Source organism: Somniosus microcephalus, chromosome 1 (assembly GCF_052327205.1).
Source record: "Somniosus microcephalus isolate GS21.2 chromosome 1, FLI_Smic_1.0, whole genome shotgun sequence".
Lineage (NCBI taxonomy): Eukaryota > Metazoa > Chordata > Chondrichthyes > Squaliformes > Somniosidae > Somniosus > Somniosus microcephalus.
This window is the reverse complement of record NC_140987.1, coordinates 189,207,634-189,220,150: the sequence shown is the minus strand read 5'-3', so window position 1 is coordinate 189,220,150 and position 12,517 is coordinate 189,207,634.

Sequence of the window (12,517 nt, the reverse complement as noted above, 5' to 3'; positions counted from 1 at the left end):
AGCCCTACACACAACACATTCCATACATTCCAATATACAATACAATGGTGAGGAGAAACCTGAAACCAACCACAGTCACAGGCAATACAATGGTGAGGGGAAACCTGAAACCAACCACAGTCACAGGCAGTGATGAATGGAATATTTCATCACACTTTCATTTGTTCAAGTTTGAAAACAGGGCCTTTTGTGTCTTTGCTGCCCAAAAGCCTTTTGTAGTTTCGGTTTAATTATTTCCCAACTTCTACTTAGATAGGATTTAATTCACTTTCATGATTTCGTCATATTATCAGACATTTAAACTCATGATTTTAGATTATTTAAATTAATCAAAAGTTAGTTAGTCTAATAGATGAGATATGAATTTGATTGAACTATAAGACTGTAATTATAGGTTTATGTTGTCATGGCCCAGAATTAAAGGGCCAAAGTTAATTCAGCTGCATGCTTTGTATAAAAAGCATCCTAATTGAGTTTTATGGTTTTAAGGACACCTTCAGTAAAAAGTATCTCAAGGCTTTTTAGTGTTTGTTCGAATTCTATTAATGTTGAAATCTTGGTTTGTGTATTAAATACTATTGCAATGATTGTAATTTATTAACAAAATTGCATTTTTGGCTGCTAAATTATTTAAAACTAGCTGGGGGGAGCCCGGCTTTGCCAGGGCTGTTTTGGGCCGGGCGGTTTAAATCGAGTGCGAGGCTTTGGGGCCTCTCTGTGTCCCTCTGTGAATCTGCTGCTGGGCAACATTTTAAATTGAGTCCCAGGCTTTTGGGCCCTGTCTGTGTCCCTGTCTCAATCTGCTGCCGTGCAACATTTCTACCTTTTAATACCTTGAAAGATGAAAGGGAAAGTACTTATAAAACGTTTTTGGTAAATCTTATGTTATTTTTAAAAGAGATACTAGCTTTTTCAAAGCTGGATGATCAAAGTAGTTTGAGCTGGAAGCTGAAGTAATGGCAGTGAAACAATGGCTGCCAGATCCCTGAGATGAAAACGATTAGTCCCGCCCACACACACACACCGATTGGTCAACCATCAGGGGACCGTACTGTAGGATTGGTCAATCATGACGGCACAGGATTGGTCGAACCTTGACGTCAGTCAATCAATGCTAAGTAGCAGATAATGAGTTTAATTTTGAAGGTTTTTTGCATAAGGCGCGAACAATTTTCATCCGACCGAAAAGCAAATACGCTTACGAGTGTCCCGGAAGCGTAAGCTTTCTTCGGAGGTAACGCGCGCGTAGGTACGCCGTATAACTTTTGAGCGCATAGCCGGACAGACGCACACCCGAGGACAGACAGACAGAAGGACAGACAGATCGACTCCTTTATTTATATACTAGCTGGGGAGCCCCGCGTTGCGAGGGCAATTTTGGGGCGCGAGGGCAATTTTGGGGCGTTTGGTCTCCCTGCCCCTGTGTGTCCCCCCTCTCCGTGTCATGTCCTCTCCCTGTCCTATCCCTCCCTCCCCTCTCTCCCTCCCCTCCCCTCTCTCCCTCCCTCCCCTCCCCTCTCTCCCCTCCCCTCCCCTGTCTCCCTCTCCCCCCTCCCTCCCCTGTCTCCCTCTCCCCCCTCCCCTCCCCTGTCTCCCTCTCCCCTCCCCTGTCTCCCTCTCCCCCCCCACCCCTCCCCTCCCCCGCTCCCCCACTCCCCTCTGTCCCTCTCTCCGGCCCCTCCCCCTGCCTAGCGCCTGAGGTCCGGTGCCGTTGCTGAGGTCCCCCGCGTATCGCGCGGCTGATGGACGGCCGCTGCGGGCGGGCGGGCAGCGCATGCACGGTGAGTGCGGGCGGCGCATGCGCGGTGAGTGCGGGCGGCGCATGCGCGGTCAGTGCGAGCGGCCCGCGGGAGCCGGCAAGGCCGTTAGCGAGCGGGAAACTTCGGGCGGCGCGCCCGCGCTCCGTCCGCGACACCTGAGAGGGGGAAGTAGAGAGAGACAGAGAGGGAAGAGGAGAAGGAGAGAGAGGGAAGAGGAGAAAGGGAAGAGGAGAAGGAGAGAGAGGGAAGAGAAGGAGAGAGAGAGAGGGAAGAAAGAGAGAGAGAGAGAGAAATTTTTTCAGCTTCAGGCCCCGAGTCCCCCCTGCGCGAGGGTGAGGAGGAGGAGGGGGGGGGTTGCTAAACACAATATAAAACTCAAATAAATTGTTAATTCATTGCCTAACACATAATTGAAATATTTACCTTAGTTCCCTAACACACAGAAAGTGTGGGGGAAAAAATCGTGGAAAATCAAGATGGCGGCCACTCACCTCGGTTCAGAAGGATAAGGCCCACCCACACACGCACCGATTGGTCGACCGGTCAGGTCACCGAAGCGTAGGATTGGTCAATCGTCGAGTCACTCGACACTCAACTGTAGGAAGACCTCGACGTCACACGGTCGCTAATGAGATGCTAATGAGCGGAACGCTGAACGTTTTTGGGATACCGCGGGTGGGATTTTTGTCTGGCCGAAACGTAAATACGCCTATGACCGGTCCGGAATCGCAAGCTTTCTTTTGAGGCGACGCGCGCGTCGGTACGCTCTGTAACTTCCAAACATATAGAGACCAGGCGGACAGACAGACAGACAGACAGAAGAGCCGCTTTATATATATAGACTAGCTGGGGAGCCCCGCGTTGCGAGGGCAATTTTGGGGCGCGAGGGCAATTTTGGGGTGTTTGGTCTCCCTGCCCCTGTGTGTCACCCCTCTCCGTCATGTCCTCTCCCTGTCCTATCCCTCCCTCCCCTCTCTCCCTCCCCTCCCCCTCCCCTCCCCTCTCCCTCCCCTCTCTCCCTCCCTCCCCTCTCTCCCTCCCTCCCCCCTCCCTCCCCCCCTCTCTCCCCCCCTCCCTCCCTCCCCTCTCTCCCTCCTTCCCCCCCTCTCTCCCCCCTCCCTCCCTCCCCTCTCTCCCTCCCTCCCCCCCTCCCCTCTCCTGTCTCCCCCACTCCCCCGCTCCCCCACTCCCCTCTGTCCCTCTCTCCGGCCCCTCCCCCTGCCTAGCGCCTGAGGTCCGGTGCCGTTGCTGAGGTCCACCGCGTATCGCGCGGCTGATGGACGGCCGCTGCGGGCGGGCGGGCGGCGCATGCGCGGTGAGTGCGGGCGGCACATGCGCGGTCAGTGCGAGCGGCCCGCGGGAGCCGGCAAGGCCGTTAGCGAGCGGGAAACTTCGGGCGGCGCGCCCGCGCTCTGTCCGCGACACCTGAGAGGGGGAAGTAGAGAGAGACAGAGAGGGAAGAGGAGAAGGAGAGAGAGGGAAGAGGAGAGAGGGAAGAGGAGAAGGAGAGAGAGGGAAGAGGAGAAGGAGAGAGAGAGAGGGAAGAAAGAGAGAGAGAGAGAGAGAAATTTTTTCAGCTTCAGGCCCCGAGTCCCCCCTGCGCGAGGGTGAGGAGGACGGGGGGGGGGTTGCTAAACACAATATAAAACTCAAATAAATTGTTAATTAATTGCCTAACACATAATTGAAATATTTACCTTAGTTCCCTAACACACAGAAAGTGTGGGGGAAAAAATCGTGGAAAATCAAGATGGCGGCCACTCACCTCGGTTCAGAAGGATAAGGCCCGCCCACACATGCACCGATTGGTCGACCGGTCAGGTCACCGAAGCGTAGGATTGGTCAATCGTCGAGTCACTCGACACTCAACTGTAGGAAGACCTCGACGTCACACGGTCGCTAATGAGATGCTAATGAGCGGAACGCTGAACGTTTTTGGGATACCGCGGGCGGGATTTTTGTCCGGCCGAAACGTAAATATGCCTATGACCGGTCCGGAATCGCAAGCTTTCTTTTGAGGCGACGCGCGCGTCGGTACGCTCTGTAACTTCCAAACGTATAGAGACCAGGCGGATAGACAGACAGACAGACAGACAGACAGACAGAAGAGCCGGTTTATATATATAGATATAGATGAGTTGTGGACAAATCAGCAATTTCCTCTGTTTTCTGATTGGCTAAGAATCAGGAAGTGAAAGGAGCACCGCCTCACGTGATCCCAGGTTTGTAAACGCACAATGGTGCGTCGCAGGGATCCGTGGGCCACTACGCTGTGCACAACTCTGCAGCGTTTGAAAGCAACTTCCCGAAGGTTCGGACAAGGTAATGTGCGGATTTCGTTCGGCGGCATACTCCTTAGCTTTGCCGCTGACCACGAATTCAGGGCCATTATATTTGATTAAAACATCCACAGTAAATGTATCCCCCGCTGAGTGTGTACAGTAGAAAGAACACTTGGACTGTGGAAAGCTGCAATCTTCTAATAATTCTGCACAGGAGGAACTGGCATGTTATCACACGTTGGATAGCATAGGGGTAGTTTTTCCACTTTGGGCACAATCGACAAACGGCGCTAATTGTGCTTGAAATTGCGCTGGTCATCTGAAGTAAAGTTATGGTTCAAGATTCCACCCAAAATCATTTAGATAATCACAAATGTAAAATTTTCCATGAACTAGCACAATCGGTCAGCGTAAGAGAACATAATCATTTATTTTTCTTTGCATTAGAAAATAGTCATTGATATATTTAAGAGTGGTGACCTGGTGCTGTTAATAATACAGCTGAAAATGGGTTTATCACAAAAAAATAACTATTTTTAATAAGAGTGTCTAGTCCACCACCTGTGAGTAACCTGATTTTAAATCACTGAAAATAACTTTTAAAAATACTATACAGAACTATTTATTAGTTCATTGGTGTACAATGGTCAGGTTTTTTTTAGTAAATTCATTATTTTTTAATATGTAAAACCTTTTAGAATATGCCTACTAGTGCCTGTGCATCTAAGAAAATGAGCTCAATTTGTAGAGCCTTCTCGAATGGCCACAAACGTCAGAAACTTGGCATTCTCATTATTTCAATCGGGGGCATGGCCAGTTTTATCTGCGGGGCCAGCTTCTGGCAAAATTATTTTTAAACCAGCGTTGAAGATCGTGGAAACTCAATTTACGTTTGATGTAACTTAACCTTGATATTCCATGATTTTTTGTGTTTATTTGGCCAATTTCACCCGGATGGTGCTGATAAAACTAACGGAAACTCTAGCCCCACATCTCTTTAGGTGATTATAAAACCAGCGTCTCAAGCTCCAACAAAGTCTAGAAAACAAAGATAACGATTGACATTATTTTATTTTGTTCTTCCCATTGCTGTTTATTTGGAATATGTTCTGTTTAGGCACTGATGACACCACGTGCTATCTTGAAAATTTGCTCGGTCTGACCTAGCCGAATTAAAATTGACAAATTCAAAATTGTTGCTTCATCAGCAACTCTATGCTGAAAATCTGAAATGCTGGAAACACACAGGAGGCCCATCTATAGCTGAAAACTACAATGCTAGTTTTGAATTTCTCATCACACAACTATGCCTGCTTCACTCTGACATCATCAATCGCACCCATGATTCAAGCTTATGCCAACTCTGGTTGAAGGTATCTATTCCTGGAGGTTTGATCACGTTAATGTCTGATCACATGACATCTGTAACTATTATTGCATTTACCTCATAAAGGCTGGGTTCGCAATAGTTGAGTATCTTTGCTTGTGATTTTGCGCCAGCAGGTGCTGTGTGAGAAGTTCCACCAGGAGGCCATCCTGCGAGAAGGCGAAGAAGGGAAACTGAGGGTGGGGAACAGGCAAAACTGATGGTGGGGGAACGATTCACAGGGGAAACCAAATGTGGGACAAACTTTGGGGGAGAATTTCGGTACCTTAGCGCCTCCCATTAGCGCCTCCGGGGGGCGATAACAGGGTGCTAACGACTTACCTCCCGGGCGCGACAAAAGAAACGACTCCCGCTATATTCGGTGGGAGGTTTGCGGCGGCAGTAACCCTTAGCGCCACGATCTCCTGCGCCCGTAGATCGTGATGTCATCGTCCTGCGCATTGCCCTGGTAGCGCCCCGGACCCGAATTTCGGTTCCGCCCCCTGCAGCATCGCCGGGTGAAAACACAGACAGCAGCAGGAGGCGTTGTTCGGGAGGCCGGGTGCTTTGGGAGCACTGTTTAAAGGGGATGATGACTGCGGAAGGGCGGGGGGGGGATTTTGGTGAAGCTTAACGCTAATTTTTAATGATTTCCTTGGCCCGTGATCGATCAGCCATGCACTCTGCTACAGTGCTTGGGGCTGATTGTGGTGGTTCGCAGCTGTCCTTGACATTGGGCAGCGCTGCACCGCTACCGCCCCTCCTGCCGGCTGTTAGCACTCCAAGGGAAGTGGTACATAAGAACATAAAAAACAGGAGGAGTAGGCCATTCGGCCACTCAAGCCTGCTCTGCCATTCAATAAGATCATGGCTGATCTGATCTTGGCCTCAGCTCCACTTTCCTGCCTGTTCCCCATAACCCTTGACTCCCTTATCGTTCAAAAATCTGTCTATCTCCACCTTAAATATATTCAATGACCCAGCCTCCACAGCTCTCTGTACAGTTGTAGCAGGACTCCCTACTTTTATACGCCATCCCCCTTGCAATAAAGGCCAACATTCCATTTGCCTTCCTAATTACTTGCTGTACCTGCTTGCTAACTTTTTGTGTTTCATGTACATCATCAGCAAGTTTGGCTACTTTACACTCAGTCCCTTCATCCAAGTCATTAATACAGATTGTAAATAGTTGAGGCCCCAGCACTGATCCCTGTGGCACCCCACTAGTTACAGTTTGCCAACCGGAAAATGGCCCATTTATCCCGACTCTCTGTTTTCTGTTAGTTAGGCAATCCTCTATCCATGCTAATATAGCTTGATTTAGCGCTCCACTTCCTTCCTGGAGTGCCAACATCCAATTTCATGGAACCTGAGAATGATTAGTGCCTGACGTTAATTTTTCAGGATTTCAAAAGTCACCGCCCCAAACGGGGCAATATCGAATTTCTCCCCCTAAGATTCTACCAGTAACTGATAATAACTCACTGAAATTGCACTGATAGCTAATAGTATTAATGGTAACGCGAAGATTCCCCTCATAACCAACAGTAATACAATAACTCACTGATAGTCTATATGTATCTGGTAGTAATAAGTGTAAAACCCTGATATCCTACCTGTAACAAGTAGTAATCTTATAACCCACTGATATTCATCCTGTAACTACATCCAGAATACCCCACACTGGAGAAGGCACGGTCAGGCTCTCCAGTCGATGCCACTTTTAACAGGCACCTTCTCACTCACTATCTCCTAGGACTCAGGTTCCGTGTGAAGGTGACAACTCTGAACTGGGAGCCTCAGTCAGAGGTGATCTATACTTGCACTTCACATGTCAAAACTGGCCAGCATAGGCTGACCTGAACCAAACCAAGCGATCTCACAAAGGGCAGCGGGCTCGTTGTTTGGGGAACAGGACACATCATCCTAAACTCAGCTCAGCAACAACGGATGCAAGAAATCTCAAATAAAAACAGAAAATGTTGGAAGCACTCAGCAGATCAGGCAGCATCTGTTGCACCAGCATCATTTCCAGCTGAGTGTTTCCAGCAGTTCCTGTTTTTATTTCAAAACCGCTCCCTGGGCTAAGATTCAATAAAAAATATTTTCATAGAGTGACAGAAATTACATCACATTCAGCCCCAGTCCTGTGCCAGTGCTGACGCTTTCTCATGTAACCCCATTCCCCCAGATCCTTTTATATGCCTCCTTTTCAAATACTTATCCCATTCCCTTTTAAATAATGATCGAGTCTCTTTCTCAATAACAACTTGTGGTGAAGCATCCCAAGGTCTAATAGCACTCAGTGCAAAAACCTTCCTTCACCTTTCCGCCTTGGTTCTTACAGTAAGAATCTTCAGTTCCTGACTCTGTGTTCTCCATTTTCCCACCAGTGGAAACAATCTTTCACTATTTACCCAAAGTAAAGTCCCCAGGTTTCACTCACTCCTTTACTGCTGCTCCTCTTTCAGTACTGCACTCACTTACCATGTTACTGCTGTTGCTCTTGGTTTTACAGGAAAACAAGGCCGCACACCCATCCTATCCCTAGGTCTCCCTTTCTCCCCCCGCTGGCATCGTAATTCCCTGGACCCTCAGTCTTCCTCTCTTCCCCCCGAACCCCCATTCCACAATCACCCTCTCTCCCCGAGCCCCCAAACCCAACCGCCAGCCCCCTGTCTGCCTCTCCCCGTCCCCAAGTCCACTGTCACTCTCCCCTCTCTCATCAAGTCCTGATTCCCCCTAACTGCCGGTCACCCACCCTCCCCCCACTCCTATGTTCAAATCCCCAGCCCTACATCTCTCCCCCACTCCGTCTCTCTCCTTCCCCCTCACCCCCCATTTGGCACCTGGCTGTTTCTCCACCAGCTGGACCCATTTCCCGCCACCCCTAAGCGGGGACTGTCTCCCTGCAGTAGCAGAGTGTGGGGGCGGTGACATCACCGAACTGGAGGTGGTTTCTCTGTGGTGGCAACTGGTGACATCACGGAGCCCTCAAATGTGCCATCACCACTCAGCTCTGTACCCACCTCTCCCACCACTTTCTCTTCAAAATTCTGCGGGAGAACACTTGGGTACGAGTGATCATCATATCATAAAATTTAGATTAACAATGGAGAGGAGCAAGGAACAATCTAGAGTGGAACTTCTAAATTGGAATAGGGCTACCTTCAATGGGATGCGAAAGGATCTAGCCAGGGTAAAATGGAACCAAAGACGAACAGCAAAAACTGTAACGGAACAATGAGTGATCTTTAAGGAGGAGATGTTCCAAGTACAGACTAGGTACATTCCAACAAGAGGGAAGGGTAAGGGAACCAAAGCAAGGGCTCCTTGGATGACGAGGGAGATAGAGAAGATGATGAAATAAAAAAGAGGGTGTATGATGCATGTCAGGTGAATTCTTCAAGGGAGAACCAGACCAAATGCAATAAGTTGAGAGGGGAAGTGAAGATGAAAATAAGATTGGCAAAGAGAGAATATGAGAGTAGAATGGCGGTTAACATAAAAGGGAACCCAAAAAGCTTCTACCGGCATGTAAACAGTAAGAGGGTAGTAAGAGGCGGGGTGGAGCCTATTCGGGACAAAGAAGGTGACATATGCTTAGAGGCGCAGGGCCAGGCTAGAATACTCAACTTTGTATAGGTGTTTACTAAGGAGGTGGATGCTGACAAAATATCAGTAGAAGTGGAAAAGGTAGAAGCAATGGAAGGGGTGAAAACTGATAGACAGGATGTACTAGAAAGGCTGGGTATGTTTAGAGTGGATAAGAAGCCTGGTCCAGATGGCTTGCATCCCAGTTTGCTAAGGGAATTGGGGGGAGGAGATAGCAGAAGGGCTTGCCATAATTTTCCAATCTTCCCTAGATGCAGGAGAAGTGCCTGAGGATTGGAAAGTGGCAAATGTGACACCATTGTTCAAGAAAGGGTATAAGGACAATCCTAGTAACTACAGGCCAGTCAGTTTAACATCAGTGGTGGGTAAAGTTTTAGAAACAATAATCAAGGAAAAAATTAATGGGCACTTGAAGAGGTATAAGCTAATTAAGGAGAGCCAACACGGATTTGTAAAAGGCAGAACGTGTTTGACTAATCTAATTGAATTGTTTGATGAAGTAACAGGGAGGATTGATGAAGGGAATGCAATGGATGTTGTCTACATGGATTTTCGGAAGGCGTTTGAGAAAGTACCACATACAAGGCTGGTTAACAAAATTGACGCTCATGGAATAGGTTGGTCAGTGGCAGCTTGGATAAGGAATTGGCTTCAGGACAGAAAACAGCGAGTTGTGGTACAGTAAATGGCTGTTTTTCAGACTGGAGGATGGTAGACAGTAGTGTTCCCCAAGGGTCAGTGCTGGGGCTACTTATTGGAATACAGAGTAGAATTTCTAAATTTGACGATGATACCAAACTTGGGGTGTGGCAAACAGTGAGGATGATACCAATCGACTGCAACAGGACATAGAAAGGCTAGCAGAATGGGTAGACAAGTGACAGATGGAATTTAATACAGAGAAGTGTGAGGTGATGCATTTTGGCAGAAGAAACAGGGAGAGGCAATATACACTTAATGGCACAGTTTTAAAGAGTGTGCAGGGACAGAGGGACCTGGGAGTTAATGTGCACAGGTCCCTGAAGGTGGCGGGACATATTGAGAGAGTGGTTAGCAAAGCATATGGGATCTTGGGCTTCATAAATAAAGGTATTGAGTACAAAAGTAGAGATGTTATGCTGAACCTTTATAAAGCGCTGGTTAGGCCACAACTGGAGTATTGCGTCCAGTTCTGGTCACCACACTTTAGGAAGGATGTGAAGGCCCTTGAGAGGGTGCAGAGGAGATTTACCAGAATGGTTCCGGGGATGGGGGATTTTAGCTACAAGGATAGGTTGGAGAAGCTGGATTTGTTTTCATTAGAGCAAAGGAGGCTGAGGGGTGATTTGATACAGGTGTATAAGATTATGACGGGTTTGGATAGGCTAGATGGGGAAAAGCTGTTCCCATTAGTTGAGGGTACAAGGACTAGGGGTCACAGACTTAAGGTTTTGGGCAAGAGATATAGCGGGATGTGAGGAAAACATTTTTTATGCGGCGAGTGGTGATGGCCTGGAATTCGCTGCCGATGGAAGTGGTGGAAGTGGAGACACTCAATGTTTTCAAGGGGAGACTGGATAGGCACTTGAGGGAAATAAACTTGCAGGGCTACGGGAATAGAGCGGGGGAATGGGACTGACTGGATTGCTCTAGAGAGAGCTGGCATGGACTCGATGGGCCGAATGGCCTCCTTCTGTGCCATTATGACTCTATGATTCCTTCAATCAAGTTTACACCCTATCCACAGCACCGTGTTTGCCCTGCTCAAGTCACTAATGAATTTTGCGGGAGGCGTTAGTGGTGCCGCGCCCAGGCGTCAGTTGCTTTGCATCCCGTTAGCACCCCGGAGGCGCAAAGCAACCAAATTGTTCCCCTAACAACACTGGACAAAAGAAATTAGCGTACATGTAGATGTTAATCCCATGCCTATGAATGCTGTCACCATGGAGCAGTGTGTAGATAAGGGCACCAAGATTAGAGCCTTAGGCCACACCCAATAGGGTCGGGGAGGAGAAACCATTACAAGGGCATGTGCTGGTTGTGTTGTGACAGATAGGAGTGGAACCAAGCTCGGGCAGCACCTTGGAGGTAGGTGTCAGAGGAGAGATGATGAAGAAGGAATGGAGTGGTCGACTGTATCGAACCCTGTGGAAAAAGTCAAGGTGGATGACAACAGATAGAACACTGATGATGTTATTTGATGACGCGTCATCAGCCAGTTTCCTTAAAGGGACCACGGCTACATTAATTTTGACAGTTGTGCTATCAGTGTTCTGCAGCACTGAGGTGTTGCAAACACTGACCAGCACTGCACAAAGGTACACGTCTGCACCCAGGCTCACGGATGATTCACTCCATATCCTTATGGAGGGGCTCACAGCATGCGGAAGAGACCTATCCTGGAGATCAACGCAGTCTGGTTGCACATTGCACAGGAGGACAAAAGCAGGGATGTCGTCACACAATGGTAGGCAGTTGAGTGGTTTAGCCAATGTTCATGTGAAGTTTCTGGTAATGTGTTGTCATACAGTGAAATCTATATTTTCAACACGTCACCTTATTGGATAGATCTTTGTGCATCTTGAGAAGTGTCTTACTGAGTTCCAGTGAATGTTGAGACATAACTTTCCCCCCCCTCACCCCACCCCTGCTATAGTGATGAGTGTGAAAGGAATGGCTTGGCCATTATAGGGATGCTTTACGGTGCCGGTGTGGGATGGTGTCATCCTGGCGCATCATGTGGCAGCCAGGATTTACAGCATCAAGTGAAGTAAATCTGGCCATGGTGATGCCATCGCTGGCCTCCTGAGCAACAATGTTGTCAGGTGCTGATGCCCTGCATCCTGTGCAGCATCAGGTGATGGCAGAGAAGGTTGGTGATGATGATGGTGTTGGGGCTGATCGTGGAAGGATTCAAAGGACCAAGGTGTGATTTTTTTCAAGGGCATCGATGTTGCTGGAATAGATGGCAGCTGCAGTTGAGATGACAGAAGCGATCTGTCAGTGGTGAGAGAGGTTGTTCCAATGAGATGCCAGTGGATATAGACTTGGCTCTAAACACGTGCAAGCTAAAGAAATCTCTATATATCTTACAAATGCAGTAACCAACAGTTTGAGCTCTGAAACTGAATACCTGCAACATGGTATCCTTTATACCACTTTTGTAGCTGTCAGGTTATCAGATAAAGCAAAGCCAACTCAACTCACGCCAGGGTGAGCTGGCGTGTTTCCCGAGCAGCAGGTAACCCGTGGGGAGCACGTAAAATTACAAGGTAGGTTCAAAATAGCATTAAATTGGCTGCTAACAAGCCATTTAATGATATAAATGGCCACCCCCGCCATTTGGTGTTGGATCAGTTCTGCGCAGACAGACCCGACACCTGGGAGACTCACATTGAGGGTGGTTGCCAGCAAGTTTCCTACCTGCTGTCAATCTTTGCTATTTTGACAGTAGACCCGCCTCCATACCCGCACTGAGCGCTGGCAAAATCCAGCACTAAGTCTCATTCACTTTT